We start from the raw sequence: 13,103 nt of genomic DNA, 5'->3' as shown, positions 1-13,103 counted from the left end.
AGAAGGCTCTGAAGGGCTGGACGGGACCAGCGGAGAAGGCTCTGAAGGGCTGGACGGGACCAGCGGAGAAGGCTCTGAAGGGCTGGACGGGACCAGCGGAGAAGGCTCTGAAGGGCTGGACGGGACCAGCGGAGAAGGCTCTGAAGGGCTGGACGGGACCAGCGGAGAAGGCTCTGAAGGGCTGGACGGGACCAGCGGAGAAGGCTCTGAAGGGCTGGACGGGACCAGCGGAGAAGGCTCTGGTTCGGCCGGCATGACGCGAAGCTCCGGCCCGGCAGGCGTGCAGGTAAGCTCTGGCTCGGCAGGCGTGCAGGGAAGCTCAGGCTCGGCAGGCGTGCAGGGAAGCTCAGGCTCGGCAGGCGTGCAGGGAAGCTCAGGCTCGGCAGGCGTGCAGGGAAGCTCAGGCTCGGCAGGCGTGCAGGGAAGCTCAGGCTCGGCAGGCGTGCAGGGAAGCTCAGGCTCGGCAGGCGTGCAGGGAAGCTCAGGCTCGGCAGGCGTGCAGGGAAGCTCAGGCTCGGCAGGCGTGCAGGGAAGCTCAGGCTCGGCAGGCGTGCAGGGAAGCTCAGGCTCGGCAGGCGTGCAGGGAAGCTCAGGCTCGGCAGGGCTGCAGGGAAGCTCAGGCTCGGCAGGGCTGCAGGGAAGCTCAGGCTCGGCAGGGCTGCAGGGAAGCTCAGGCTCGGCAGGGCTGCAGGGAAGCTCAGGCTCGGCAGGGCTGCAGGGAAGCTCAGGCTCGGCAGGGCTGCAGGGAAGCTCAGGCTCGGCAGGGCTGGACGGAACCAGCTGTGAAGGCTCGGCTGGGCTGGACGGAACCAGCGGTGCGGGCTTGGCTGGACTGGACGGAACCAGCGGTGAGGGCTTGGCTGGGCTGGACGGAACCAGCGGTGAGGGCTTGGCTGGCCTGGCTGGGATCAGTGGCGGAAGCTCTGTGTCCCAGTCAATAAGCTCCTCCTCTTCCCCTGGACCGATGGTGAAGGGAGAGCCACAGCTCGCCAATACCCACTCCACAAAGGCAGCAAAGTTCCCCCGAGGCCCATCTCCAGGCAGGCATGCTTTGGTCTCAGCGTTGAGGCCTGCCCGGAAGAACACACAGAGGCTGGTGTCATCAAAATGAACTAGAGGAACCAAGTCCAAATACCTCTGTGTGTGGGCCTCGAGGGACTGATCCTCCTGAGACAGGAGAAGGATTTGGACTGCTGCATCCATCGATGTTAAGGTCGGTTCTTCTGTTACGGGTGTGGTGCAGGTTGAAGGAGAGGCAGCAGTCAGCAGATCAAACTCAATAATCTTTACTGAATAAAACTTAACACAGGAATCCAGGAAACATTTACCACACCAAATACAAACGTACATACGAACGAGAACCGACAAGGAGTGAGGGAGAACACAGGGTTTACATACACAGAGAACGGATCAAGGGAACAAGACACAGCTGGGGCAAATTAACTAGACACAGGTGAAGGAACTGAACACAAACGAGGAGCGGGAAAACTAACACAGGACTAAACCAAATCACAATGACGGGGGGAAACACAGGACACACATGTAACAACTATGATGGCAAAGCTGATTTTTCAGCATCATTACTCCAGTCTTCAAGATTGTTCAGAAATCATTTGAATATGCGGATTTGGTGCTCAATAAACATTTCTTATTATTATCAATGTTATTATCATAAACAGTTGTGCTGCTTAATTTTTTTTTTTTTGAAAGAATAGAAAGTTCTAAAAAGCAGTGCAGTGAACTTTTTAGGAGTTCGAAAGTCTTTAAATTGATCAAAAGTTGAAAAAAAAAAAACCTTACTTGCCCCAAACTTTTGAATGTTTTGGTATGTGTGTGTATAGACAATTAACAAAATTATTAGAGAATTTTTATGTAGTCCAAAAAGCATTATTGATCTTAATACATTATTTTATGCATTATGATTTTTGCAGATGCAGAGTTTTATTTATAATTAATACTAAATGAACATGTTAAATTGACAACCCAAATATTTGTTCATTTGGTCAAGAATTCTGTTGGTCATTTAATTGTCCGCCTCCATGAAGTGATTGATCCATGTCAAAAGTCCATAGTACTTTTATCTAAAAGTACGGTAATATGGACTTTTAATAATAAAATACTGAGTGCACCTTTTAGCTAGGAGGTTTCAGAGTTTTGATTGTCTGATTTGATACGTGTCAGAACACATGCTGATTAATGCAATCAGAGTTCGCCTACAGTCAAAAAACATATTTGTCCACTAACTTTTTGCTCTTTTTCTGAACAATCAAGCTAAAGTCTAAAATAGAATCATCACATTTAACTGTCAACAGCTTTTCAGAGTCTTGCATAAGTTCTGTACACACAATGTTTCTGTAACTATTATTGTACATGTAGCTGCCAAAACCCCAATGTTATCTTAAAATGAAGCTCCAACTCTTCTCTGCTGTAGTGGACGTTCTGTTTGTCCTCTGGCCCTATTTGGACTTTAGAGAGTTTTTATAATGTAAAAGCTGGTTTAGTGAGACCAATCCTTTAGATGAGCCATTAAATGACAGTGCAAAACAGAAAAAGAGAGAGTTCGTTTAAAGAGAGAGTTAGAGAGAGTTTAAAATTCTTTCATATCCCTCACTTTGTTCCAAACTTGAATGACGTTCTTTCTTCTGTAGAAAACAAAATATACTTTGAAGAATGTCTGAGCTGCTCTTTTTGGGACTGTTACTGTCCAAAAAGGACAAAAAAAAAAACATGATAAAAGCCATACACTGAACAAAATTATAAACGCTACACTTTTGTTTTTGCCCCCATTTTTCATGAGCTGAACTCAAAGATCTAAGACTTTTTCTATGTACACAAAAGGCCTATTTCTCTCAAATATTGTTCACAAATCTGTCTAAATCTGTGTTAGTGAGCACTTCTCCTTTGCCTCGACCTGACTGCAATTTGTCGTCGTAACCAACTTGAGTGGGCAAATGCTCACATTCAATGGCGTCTGGCACTTTGGAGAGGTGTTCTCTTCACGGATGAATCCCGGTTTTCACTGTACAGGGCAGATGGTAGACAGCGTCGTGTGGGTGAGCGGCAGTGGTATGGGCAGGCGTATGTTATGGACAACGAACACAGGTGCATTTTTTTGATGGCATTTTGAATGCACATAGATACCGTGACGAGATCCTGAGGCCCATTGTTGTGCCATTCAACCACGACCATCACCTCATGTTGCAGCATGATAATGCACGGCCCCAGAGCCGATCCTCCCTATACGCACACTACGCAAATTGGGTAGGGCCACGCAAATTACTCAAGGCCCCGCCTCCCCTTCGTGTCAAAGGGCGTCAAAGTTTACAACATCGATGAGATAATTAAGCGGAACTATCCTTCTGGTCACGAAAAGAGAGACTGAGAGAAAAACACCGTTAGAGTGAATTGCGGGAACAGCGATCAGGCAGACTTGTGTTCTCTCCTCTCCAAGTTTGACGTCAGCAAAGAACAGTAAAGTTAAGTTGATGTGCATCTCTCTCTATCTGTCTATCTAACCAGCCCGATCTCATGAAAGCGCGTAACTATACCACGAATTTCTCGTGCCATTTATACGGCAAAAATAGTTTTTGCGTGCAAACGATAGGCCTACGCAGTTTTCGCGTGCATATGATACGCACTTTTTGGCGTGTAATATGCACGCACTCCACACCCCTAATCCTACCCAAGAGATTTACAGTGCGTAGCATATGCACGCAAAAAACATTTTTGGCGTATAAATAGCACGAGAAATTAAATTCGTGGTATAGATATGCACTTTCATGAGATTACGTTTGATAATACAAAGGGCAACGGTGTTTGTTTATAAACTGCAGCTCAGAAAAGATAACCGCGTCGCGCGTTAACATGAGTTCATATGCGCGTGCACGAAATGAAACGCACACTTTCCAGTAAAACATCTATGGGGACCAGTTACCAGTACAATATGGGCGTTATGGCACTCATTAGGCGCTTATACTTTTAAAACAAGACAATGATTATCTAGTCTCCAAGTCAGTTTAGTTACAACTCTGCAATAAAGCAAGACGGAAAGCAATCTATTGACTATATTGCATTTAAAATGTTGATTGGCTGGACATACTGGTCAATATGGATGCACATCCCTCAGTAAATAATAACCATCAATTATCAATTATTGCTTTTATCATTTAAAACAGTGACATGCAACGGCAAGCCATTTTAGCTTTTATTAATTCACAGGATGCATTTTTGATATCAATAATAAAATTTGTACTATTTAAAATGTGAAATTGATATTTATATAAAATATGTCTATTTCTGATATCAGGAATTACATTTTCATTAGTACTAACTTAAAGAGGGAGGATTGTAGTGGGAGAACTGGGGTGTTAGGTGTGACTGTGTGGCAATGGCAAATGGTTTACATGGCTCATGGGTCAGGTAGGAGGGCCCCTTAACAGATTTTTGCTTAGGGCCCCAGGGAGGTCAGGATCGGCTCTGCACGGCCCCATGTTGCAAGGATCTGTTCACAATTCCTGGAAGCTGAAAACATCCACGTTCTTGCATGGCCAGCATACTCACCGGACATGTCACCCATTGTGCATGTTTGGGATGCTCTGGGTCGGCATATTAGGGGTGGGAGAAAAAATCGATCTATCGATGCATCGCGATTCTCTCTCCAACGATTCTGGATCGATTCTGAGAATTCCAGAATCGATTCTGAGCTTAGTTTTTAACCAGATGTGCGATGACGTTGAGTTTGCTTTAGAAACACCCGTATTCTGCTTGCTTCCAATTCCTCACACACATACACCACTCGAACCTTCCGTAAATAATCTTTCATAAAGTTCGGAAAGGTTGAAGCGAATTACAAGGACATTCACAGGCTTCACTGCACAGGATACGCTGTGAGAGACGCGCGCTTTCTCTGATGTTACACTTGAAGTGTGCTGTCTCGCCCGTCGGTATTTTCCTTACAAATGCTCTACGAAGTCATCATTTATGTGGTTTGGAATGCAGTGGACTTTATATTTAAAATATGAACCTCACTAACAGAAGGCTGCTTTCAATTTCAAATGCTGACGCGCGCTTTGTTTGTGAGACTGCTCGCGCATGCGACTCCGCGACTCCGTGTAGTGGTTTAATGTAGCCTACTTGTGCAAAATTAACGTAAACACAGCCAGTTATGTCTTAAGGGATTAAACGGACAGGACACACCGCATTACTACTTTTATTTCAAAAGAGATGCGTGCGTGAATGCAGCCTAATAGATCTCCCGCAGTCTATGATGTCATAGTAAAAAACAACAGTAAAGATGAAGAAAAATCACTCACAGTTCTTGAATGGAAAACGTTCAGATAATCTATAGGCTACTGAAAGCACTTTTTGTTAGTTGTTTGTTATATTTTTCTATGCTCCTCTTTATTATTTGTTATATTAGTTAGCCTATATTAGTTTAAAATTCTTAACATACAACTGTTTTAATAAAAAACAATTAATTTGTAATTATTTTTTAAAAAGTTCTTAATTACTTATGTAAACTAATGAATTAATAAGGAGGGAGGGGGGGGGGGGGGGGAGGGGGGGTAGATAAAGAATCGTTCTGGAATCGGATCGTGACTCCCAGAATCGAAATCGAATCGGATCGTGAGGTGACCAAAGATTCCCACCCCTACGGCATATACGACAGCGTGTTCCAGGTCCTGCCAATATCCAGCAACTTCACACAGCCATTGAAGAGGAGTGGACCAACATTCCACAGGCCACAATCAACAACCTTTTTTTTTTTTATCTCCCCCCCAGACCCCCCAATACAGTAAAACTTCACATTTTAGAGTGGCCTTTCATTGTGGCCAGCCTAAGGCACACCTGTGCAATAATCATGCTGTCTAATCAGCATCTTGATATGCCACACCTGTGAGGTGGATGGATTATCTCGGCAAAGGAGAAGTGCTCACTAACACAGATTTAGACAGATTTGTGAACAATATTTGAGAGAAATAGGCCTTTTGTGTACATAGAAAAAGTCTTAGATCTTTGAGTTCAGCTCATGAAAAATGGGGGCAAAAACAAAAGTGTTGCGTTTATAATTTTGTTCAGTGTATGTGACTTGGGTGCTGTATTCCAAATCTTCTAAATATGATGGAGAAAAGACTGAAATGGAAGTATTTACTCACTGAACATCCCAAACCATATGGTGCCTTTTTTAGCTTAACAGTCCCGTGTCAAAATATGCTTTCATTTCATTGAAAAGAAAACTTTTCCCAACAGTTTTGGAATGGCACAAGGGTGGGTAAATGATGACAGAATTGTCATTTTGGAGTGCACCATTCTTTTAAGTTAAATTTTAACATTCCCTACAATAAGCATCTCTTTATTGCCAGGTATGTTTTACATTCATTGAAAAAAAAAAACATGCTAAATTGTGGTCTAACAGACTAACACTTTTTGTAATGTTACTACAGTTACTCCCTTACAATACTGTTCAATATGTCTGCATAACGGACAAAAGAGAGATGCCAAAGTGTAAAAACCTTGTGTAAACATAGCCATGAGCTTATGTCAAAACACACACAAGGTTCATATCCCTTTCTGAATTATTGTCGCAGCCACACGTATGAACAAAAAACACTCCATAACATCACCAACCCATTGTTTCACATCAGCCAACCGGACTGTTATTACGTTACGTAACAGCCCTGTTTATTTTAGCAGTCACTCTTCATTCAAAAACATTTTGACCCCAGTCAAGGTCACTTCATCGCATCGGGTGAAGGTAACATTGTAGCCATATGTGTGTTATTAAAACAATTCTCCTCATGTCTGGACCAACAACGGCAGGCGAAAAGTGCATACGTTGTAAAGAATGCTCATCTGCTTTGTGCAGGTTTAGGGTGCTTTTCTAGGGGACTAGAAACACCCGGCTCATGTAACCTAAGATGAATAAATGAGCCTGTGCACTTGCTTTCTCATAAGAACCCAGAGGATTTCTAGGAAGTCATGGTACGTTATGTGTCATGCTGGGCTTTCTGGTGCTGTCAGAATCTGGAAACTTCCAGCTATACATGCTGCAAAGAGTAGTGTGTCAATGCCTAGCAGACCTCTACTGACAAGCCCTGGCTGGGTCAGGTGGAAATTTCTGACTGAGTACACACTTAGCTTTTTATGTTCCAACATTTTGGCCCAAGGTCAAAATAATTATAGCATTCTGTTGATCAATGGGTCTCCGTATGAGCTTGCAAATGCACTGGGGTATGGAAAATTACACGGCTTAAAAACTCAATAACAGTGCCAGCTTCAAGCAAAACAATATCAGTTGAGCTTGTGATGTTGAAAGCACCATGTCGCATGGTCAAACAATGCCATTTGTCAAAGTTCCTTGACGTCGCTGTGACTGTAGAAAATAACCTTTAGTCAACCAGTTGAGGGTTATTTGTACTTCTTTTTTTTTAACCTTGTTTAGATGTTTACAGATGGACTTTATCCCCAAATGTTCCCCAAACCAAATAAAGCGACAAAGTGTGTGAATGAGTAGCCGTGTTGTGTGAACAGAGAGTCTTGGGATCAGCTGGCACTTCAAAGCGGCCTGTGTCCATCCAGACAAAGCATTGGCTGTAATAAAAAGGCTCTGCTTATTTAAATTTGTGACTTTTTATTATGATGAGGAGGGTAAGGTCACAATATTGTGAGTTTGCACCACTTGAAGATGCAGCACACTGTGTGCTTGTCACGAGAGCCTGTTCCTCAAAAGAATGAGCGACATTTTAATATCAAACTATACAAATGCACAATGTTTTTTCTTTGTGGCATTTATTTGATCAAAAATACAGTAAGTTCTAATGTTCTGTTTGTTGTTCTAATGTTCTGTCTGTTGTTCTAATGTTCTGTTTGTTGTTCTAATGTTCTGTTTGTTGTTCTAATGTTCTGTCTGTTGTTCTAATGTTCTGTTTGTTGTTCTAATGTTCTGTTTGTTGTTCTAATGTTCTGTCTGTTGTTCTAATGTTCTGTCTGTTGTTCTAATGTTCTGTTTGTTGTTCTAATGTTCTGTCTGTTGTTCTAATGTTCTGTCTGTTGTTCTAATGTTCTGTCTGTTGTTCTAATGTTCTGTTTGTTGTTCTAATGTTCTGTCTGTTGTTCTAATGTTCTGTCTGTTGTTCTAATGTTCTGTCTGTCTTTCTAATGTTCTGTCTGTTGTTCTAATGTTCTGTCTGTTGTTCTAATGTTCTGTCTGTTGTTCTAATGTTCTGTCTGTTGTTCTAATGTTCTGTCTGTTGTTCTAATGTTCTGTCTGTCTTTCTAATGTTCTGTCTGTTGTTCTAATGTTCTGTCTGTTGTTCTAATGTTCTGTCTGTTGTTCTAATGTTCTGTTTGTTGTTCTAATGTTCTGTCTGTTGTTCTAATGTTCTGTTTGTTGTTCTAATGTTCTGTTTGTTGTTCTAATGTTCTGTTTGTTCTAATGTTCTGTCTGTCGTTCTAATGTTCTGTTTGTTGTTCTAATGTTCTGTTTGTTCTAATGTTCTGTCTGTCGTTCTAATGTTCTGTTTGTTGTTCTGTCTGTCGTTCTAATGTTCTGTCTGTTGTTCTAATGTTCTGTTTGTTCTAATGTTCTGTCTGTCGTTCTAATGTTCTGTCTGTTGTTCTAATGTTCTGTCTGTTGTTCTAATGTTCTGTATGTTGTTCTAATGTTCTGTTTGTTGTTCTAATGTTCTGTCTGTTGTTCTAATGTTCTGTTTGTTGTTCTAATGTTCTGTCTGTTGTTCTAATGTTCTGTTTGTTGTTCTAATGTTCTGTCTGTTGTTCTAATGTTCTGTTTGTTGTTCTAATGTTCTGTTTGTTGTTCTAATGTTCTGTCTGTTGTTCTAATGTTCTGTCTGTTGTTCTAATGTTCTGTTTGCTGTTCTAATGTTCTGTTTGTTGTTCTAATGTTCTGTCTGTCGTTTTAATGTTCTGTCTGTTGTTCTAATGTTCTGTTTGCTGTTCTAATGTTCTGTTTGTTGTTCTGTTTGTTGTTCTAATGTTCTGTTTGTTCTAATGTTCTGTCTGTTGTTCTAATGTTCTGTTTGTTGTTCTAATGTTCTTTTGTTGTTCTGTTTGTTGTTCTAATGTTCTGTTTGTTCTAATGTTCTGTCTGTTGTTCTAATGTTCTGTTTGCTGTTCTAATGTTCTGTTTGTTGTTCTGTTTGTTGTTCTAATGTTCTGTTTGTTCTAATGTTCTGTCTGTTGTTCTAATGTTCTGTTTGTTGTTCTAATGTTCTGTTTGCTGTTCTAATGTTCTGTTTTTTGTTCTGTTTGTTGTTCTAATGTTCTGTTTGTTCTAATGTTCTGTCTGTTGTTCTAATGTTCTGTTTGTTGTTCTAATGTTCTGTCTGTTGTTCTAATGTTCTGTTTGTTGTTCTAATGTTCTGTCTGTTGTTCTAATATTCTGTTTGTTGTTCTAATGTTCTGTCTGTTGTTCTAATGTTCTGTCTGTTGTTCTAATGTTCTGTCTGTTGTTCTAATGTTCTGTTTGTTGTTCTAATGTTCTGTTTGTTGTTCTAATGTTCTGTCTGTTGTTCTAATGTTCTGTTTGTTGTTCTAATGTTCTGTTTGTTGTTCTAATGTTCTGTTTGTTGTTCTAAAGTCCTGTCTGTCGTTCTAATGTTCTGTCTGTTGTTCTAATGTTCTGTTTGTTGTTCTAATGTTCTGTTTGTTGTTCTAAAGTCCTGTCTGTCGTTCTAAAGTCCTGTCTGTCGTTCTAATGTTCTGTCTGTTGTTCTAATGTTCTGTCTGTCGTTCTAATGTTCTGTCTGTTGTTCTAATGTTCTGTTTGTTGTTCTAATGTTCTGTCTGTTGTTCTAATGTTCTGTTTGTTGTTCTAATGTTCTGTTTGTTGTTCTAATGTTCTGTTTGTTGTTCTAAAGTCCTGTCTGTCGTTCTAATGTTCTGTCTGTTGTTCTAATGTTCTGTCTGTTGTTCTAATGTTCTGTCTGTCGTTCTAATGTTCTGTCTGTTGTTCTAATGTTCTGTTTGCTGTTCTAATGTTCTGTTTGTTGTTCTGTTTGTTGTTCTAATGTTCTGTTTGTTCTAATGTTCTGTCTGTTGTTCTAATGTTCTGTCTGTTGTTCTAATGTTCTGTCTGTTGTTCTAATGTTCTGTTTGTTGTTCTAATGTTCTGTCTGTTGTTTTAATGTTTTGTCTGTTGTTCTAATGTTCTGTCTGTTGTTCTAATGTTCTGTTTGTTGTTCTAATGTTCTGTCTGTTGTTTTAATGTTTTGTCTGTTGTTCTAATGTTCTGTCTGTTGTTCTAATGTTCTGTCTGTTGTTCTAATATTCTGTTTGTTGTTCTAATGTTCTGTTTGTTCTAATGTTTTGTTTGTTGTTCTAATGTTCTGTCTGTTGTTCTAATGTTCTGTCTGCTGTTCTAATCTTCTGTCTGTTGTTCTAATGTTCTGTTTGTTGTTCTAATGTTCTGTCTGTTGTTCTAATGTTCTGTCTGCTGTTCTAATCTTCTGTTTGTTGTTCTAATGTTCTGTTTGTTGTTCTAATGTTCTGTCTGTTGTTCTAATGTTCTGTCTGCTGTTCTAATCTTCTGTCTGTTGTTCTAATGTTCTGTCTGTTGTTCTAATGTTCTGTCTGTTGTTCTAATGTTCTGTCTGTTGTTCTAATGTTCTGTTTGTTGTTCTAATGTTCTGTTTGTTCTAATATTTTGTCTGTCGTTCTAATGTTCTGTCTGTTGTTCTAATGTTCTGTTTGTTGTTCTAATGTTCTGTTTGTTCTAATATTTTGTCTGTCGTTCTAATGTTCTGTCTGTTGTTCTAATGTTCTGTTTGTTGTTCTAATGCTCTGTCTCTTTCCTTCAAAAGAACATTAGAACAGAACATTAGATGTCTAATGTTGTGTCTGTTCTCATGTTCTGTCCGTCTGTCTTTCGTTCTAATGTTTTGTCTGTCTTTCGTTCTAATGTTGTCTGTCGTCATACTTTTCTTTCTGTCGTTCCAATGTTCTGTCAGTCTGTTGTTCTAAAGGCCCTGATATACTTCAAGCGAAATCGAAGAAAGAACTGATATGACATCATTTCGAACAAAGGTTTGTTTTGGGAGTTCGAAACAGCTTGCCAACAGCGCATTTTCCGGAAAAGTTTGCTCCGGCTGGTAAACACCTTTGTGCTACCATTGGTCCGTGGGGATTATGTAATAGGTAAGTGTGCGCGGAGGCTCCGCCTTCTTTCACGTAGACGTCTTTTCCCTTCCATTTCTTCTGTTCAATCCGTGGAGTTCAGACGTCCACGAGTAAAAACATGAACACACTGGAGGAGCTGCTTTATAGTAGAAAATGAAGTTGTACTTCTGGTGAAAGGAGACACTGACACTGTTTTTCATGTTTAATACAGTAAATCTGCTTGATTTTAAGCAATCTAGTGGATAAAGTGCTATAAAAATAAACGTGACGTGGCTATTAGAGTGGCGAATTGCAGAGCTCATGCAAATATATCCACGTTGCTATGATCAGATGCTTTTCTTATGCCTTATTAAAAAATGTTTGCTGTTTTCTCAATTTTGTGTGTTTATTTTGTTCTTGAGAGAAAGGCATATTTACATATTCATCTAAACGTCGCTTTCAGCAGTGTGGGGGGCGTTGGATGTTCGCTAACAACAGTATATCGCTGCTCACGTATTTCGAACTTCGTTCTACCCCTAAATGAAGAACGAAAAAGATCTTTGCGTGAGTATGTCGGGGCCTTAATGTTCCATTCCGCCTGTCTGTCTTTGTGTCTATCATTTCCTTCTATTCTATCAATTGTTATATAATATGTCATTCTGCCTGTCATTCTGTCTATCTATCTATTAATCAGTCTTTTTATCTGTCTGTCTGTCTGATTAATCACTATATATAACTACAATTGTTATATTAGTATTATTCAGTAGTCCCTCAACTTTGCCAGGGTCATCCAAATTAAAATCTACACCCATGGTGCATCTGTTGTCTTTAAAGTTACATTGATTCACAGCCAGTTAGAAAGCATGATGGAGCCCTGACACACCCCTCAGCGAGCGCCTCTGACTCCCATGTGTGTGAAGTGCTAATGGGACGTGGCTTTGCTGCCTGCTGGCTTGGGATCTGATATGGTGTCTGAAAACAGCGGCACCAGAGAGGCTGCGGGCTCTCGCTGAAGGTCGGTCGGTGGGGCTTCACCAAATACAGGTCAAGAGGTCAGGGCAGGAATTCACATACCCTGCTGCTACAGCTGGATGATAAACTACACACAAATAAACCAACGTAACAGTATAGAGTCATCTGTTTTATATGATAAAATAGTATGTTTGGATTTGTTGATGGTAATTTTATTAAATCAGCTCGAAGGGTCTGCTGTAATAGTCAAGCAATCCTAGCTGTTTTCAAAGACTCGATAAAGTTCGATTAACAAACAAGACACGACTTAAAAATGAAAAGGATAACGCCTCAGTGTCTTGAGGCTAGAAGTTCAATTTCTGTGGATGTTTACTCAAGTGCATTATTTCTCTCTCTCTCTCTCTTTTTCCCTTTTCAGTAACCGGCTAACCGTTATTGCCCCTCAAACGAACTGCTGCCCACTTAAACAAATCCATTTATAGATGTTAAAAGAAAGTCAAAAGTTAAACTTATCCTAGATAAAGCACTGGCATCATGAATCGAACCAAACTCCTTTAAGCGTTTGACAAACATAAATTGTATTTACCTTCAGGTGTCTTTGTTCTTTCTGGGTTACCTGGCCGATAATCCCATTCCCAGCAGGCGATTGTGTCTGTCGGTGGCAGTTTAAACTTTTCTGCAGGTGTTCCATTGGTTAAGCCCGTTTGTGAGGAGCATTATTAGTGAGAGAGACGTGCTAACCCTGAGCGTAAGCCTGTGTGCTCAAAATGTTTCAGATAGCTGCTGGTGCAACAAGAGTGACAGGCACAATAGACTCACTTGCTCTCTCAACCAATGTCTGTATGTGAACATAGACACTCTGATGCCCAAGAAACAAGTAGTTGTCTTGAAAGTGAACATTTCTGTAAGTAGATTATAATATTCCTTGCATGGTGATACCGTGCATTAGATGGCAAGACTACTGTGATTTATAATAACATGGTACTGAATGATTGCCAAATTCAAATACTATAGTA

At 40.6% G+C, this 13,103-nt stretch overlaps 1 protein-coding gene across 1 annotated transcript in view; it reads right to left on the bottom strand.

Moving 5' to 3' along the window:
* Positions 1–12,879, bottom strand: part of si:ch211-247n2.1 (calcium-activated potassium channel subunit beta-2) — a 30,522-nt gene extending 17,643 nt beyond the window's left edge. Inside the window, exon 1 of the mRNA XM_056252818.1 lies at positions 12,674–12,879. The gene's annotated coding sequence lies outside the window, so the exon portion shown is untranslated. The remainder of the gene's footprint in view (positions 1–12,673) is intronic.
* Between the last annotated feature and the right edge of the window lie 224 nt (positions 12,880–13,103).

This window comes from Rhinichthys klamathensis, unplaced genomic scaffold (genome assembly GCF_029890125.1).
Source record: "Rhinichthys klamathensis goyatoka isolate OS25496 unplaced genomic scaffold, OSU_Roscu_1.1 h1tg000098l_1, whole genome shotgun sequence".
Lineage (NCBI taxonomy): Eukaryota > Metazoa > Chordata > Actinopteri > Cypriniformes > Leuciscidae > Rhinichthys > Rhinichthys klamathensis.
The sequence above is the reverse complement of the archived record's forward strand: the minus strand, read 5'-3'. Positions and strand labels throughout refer to the sequence as shown.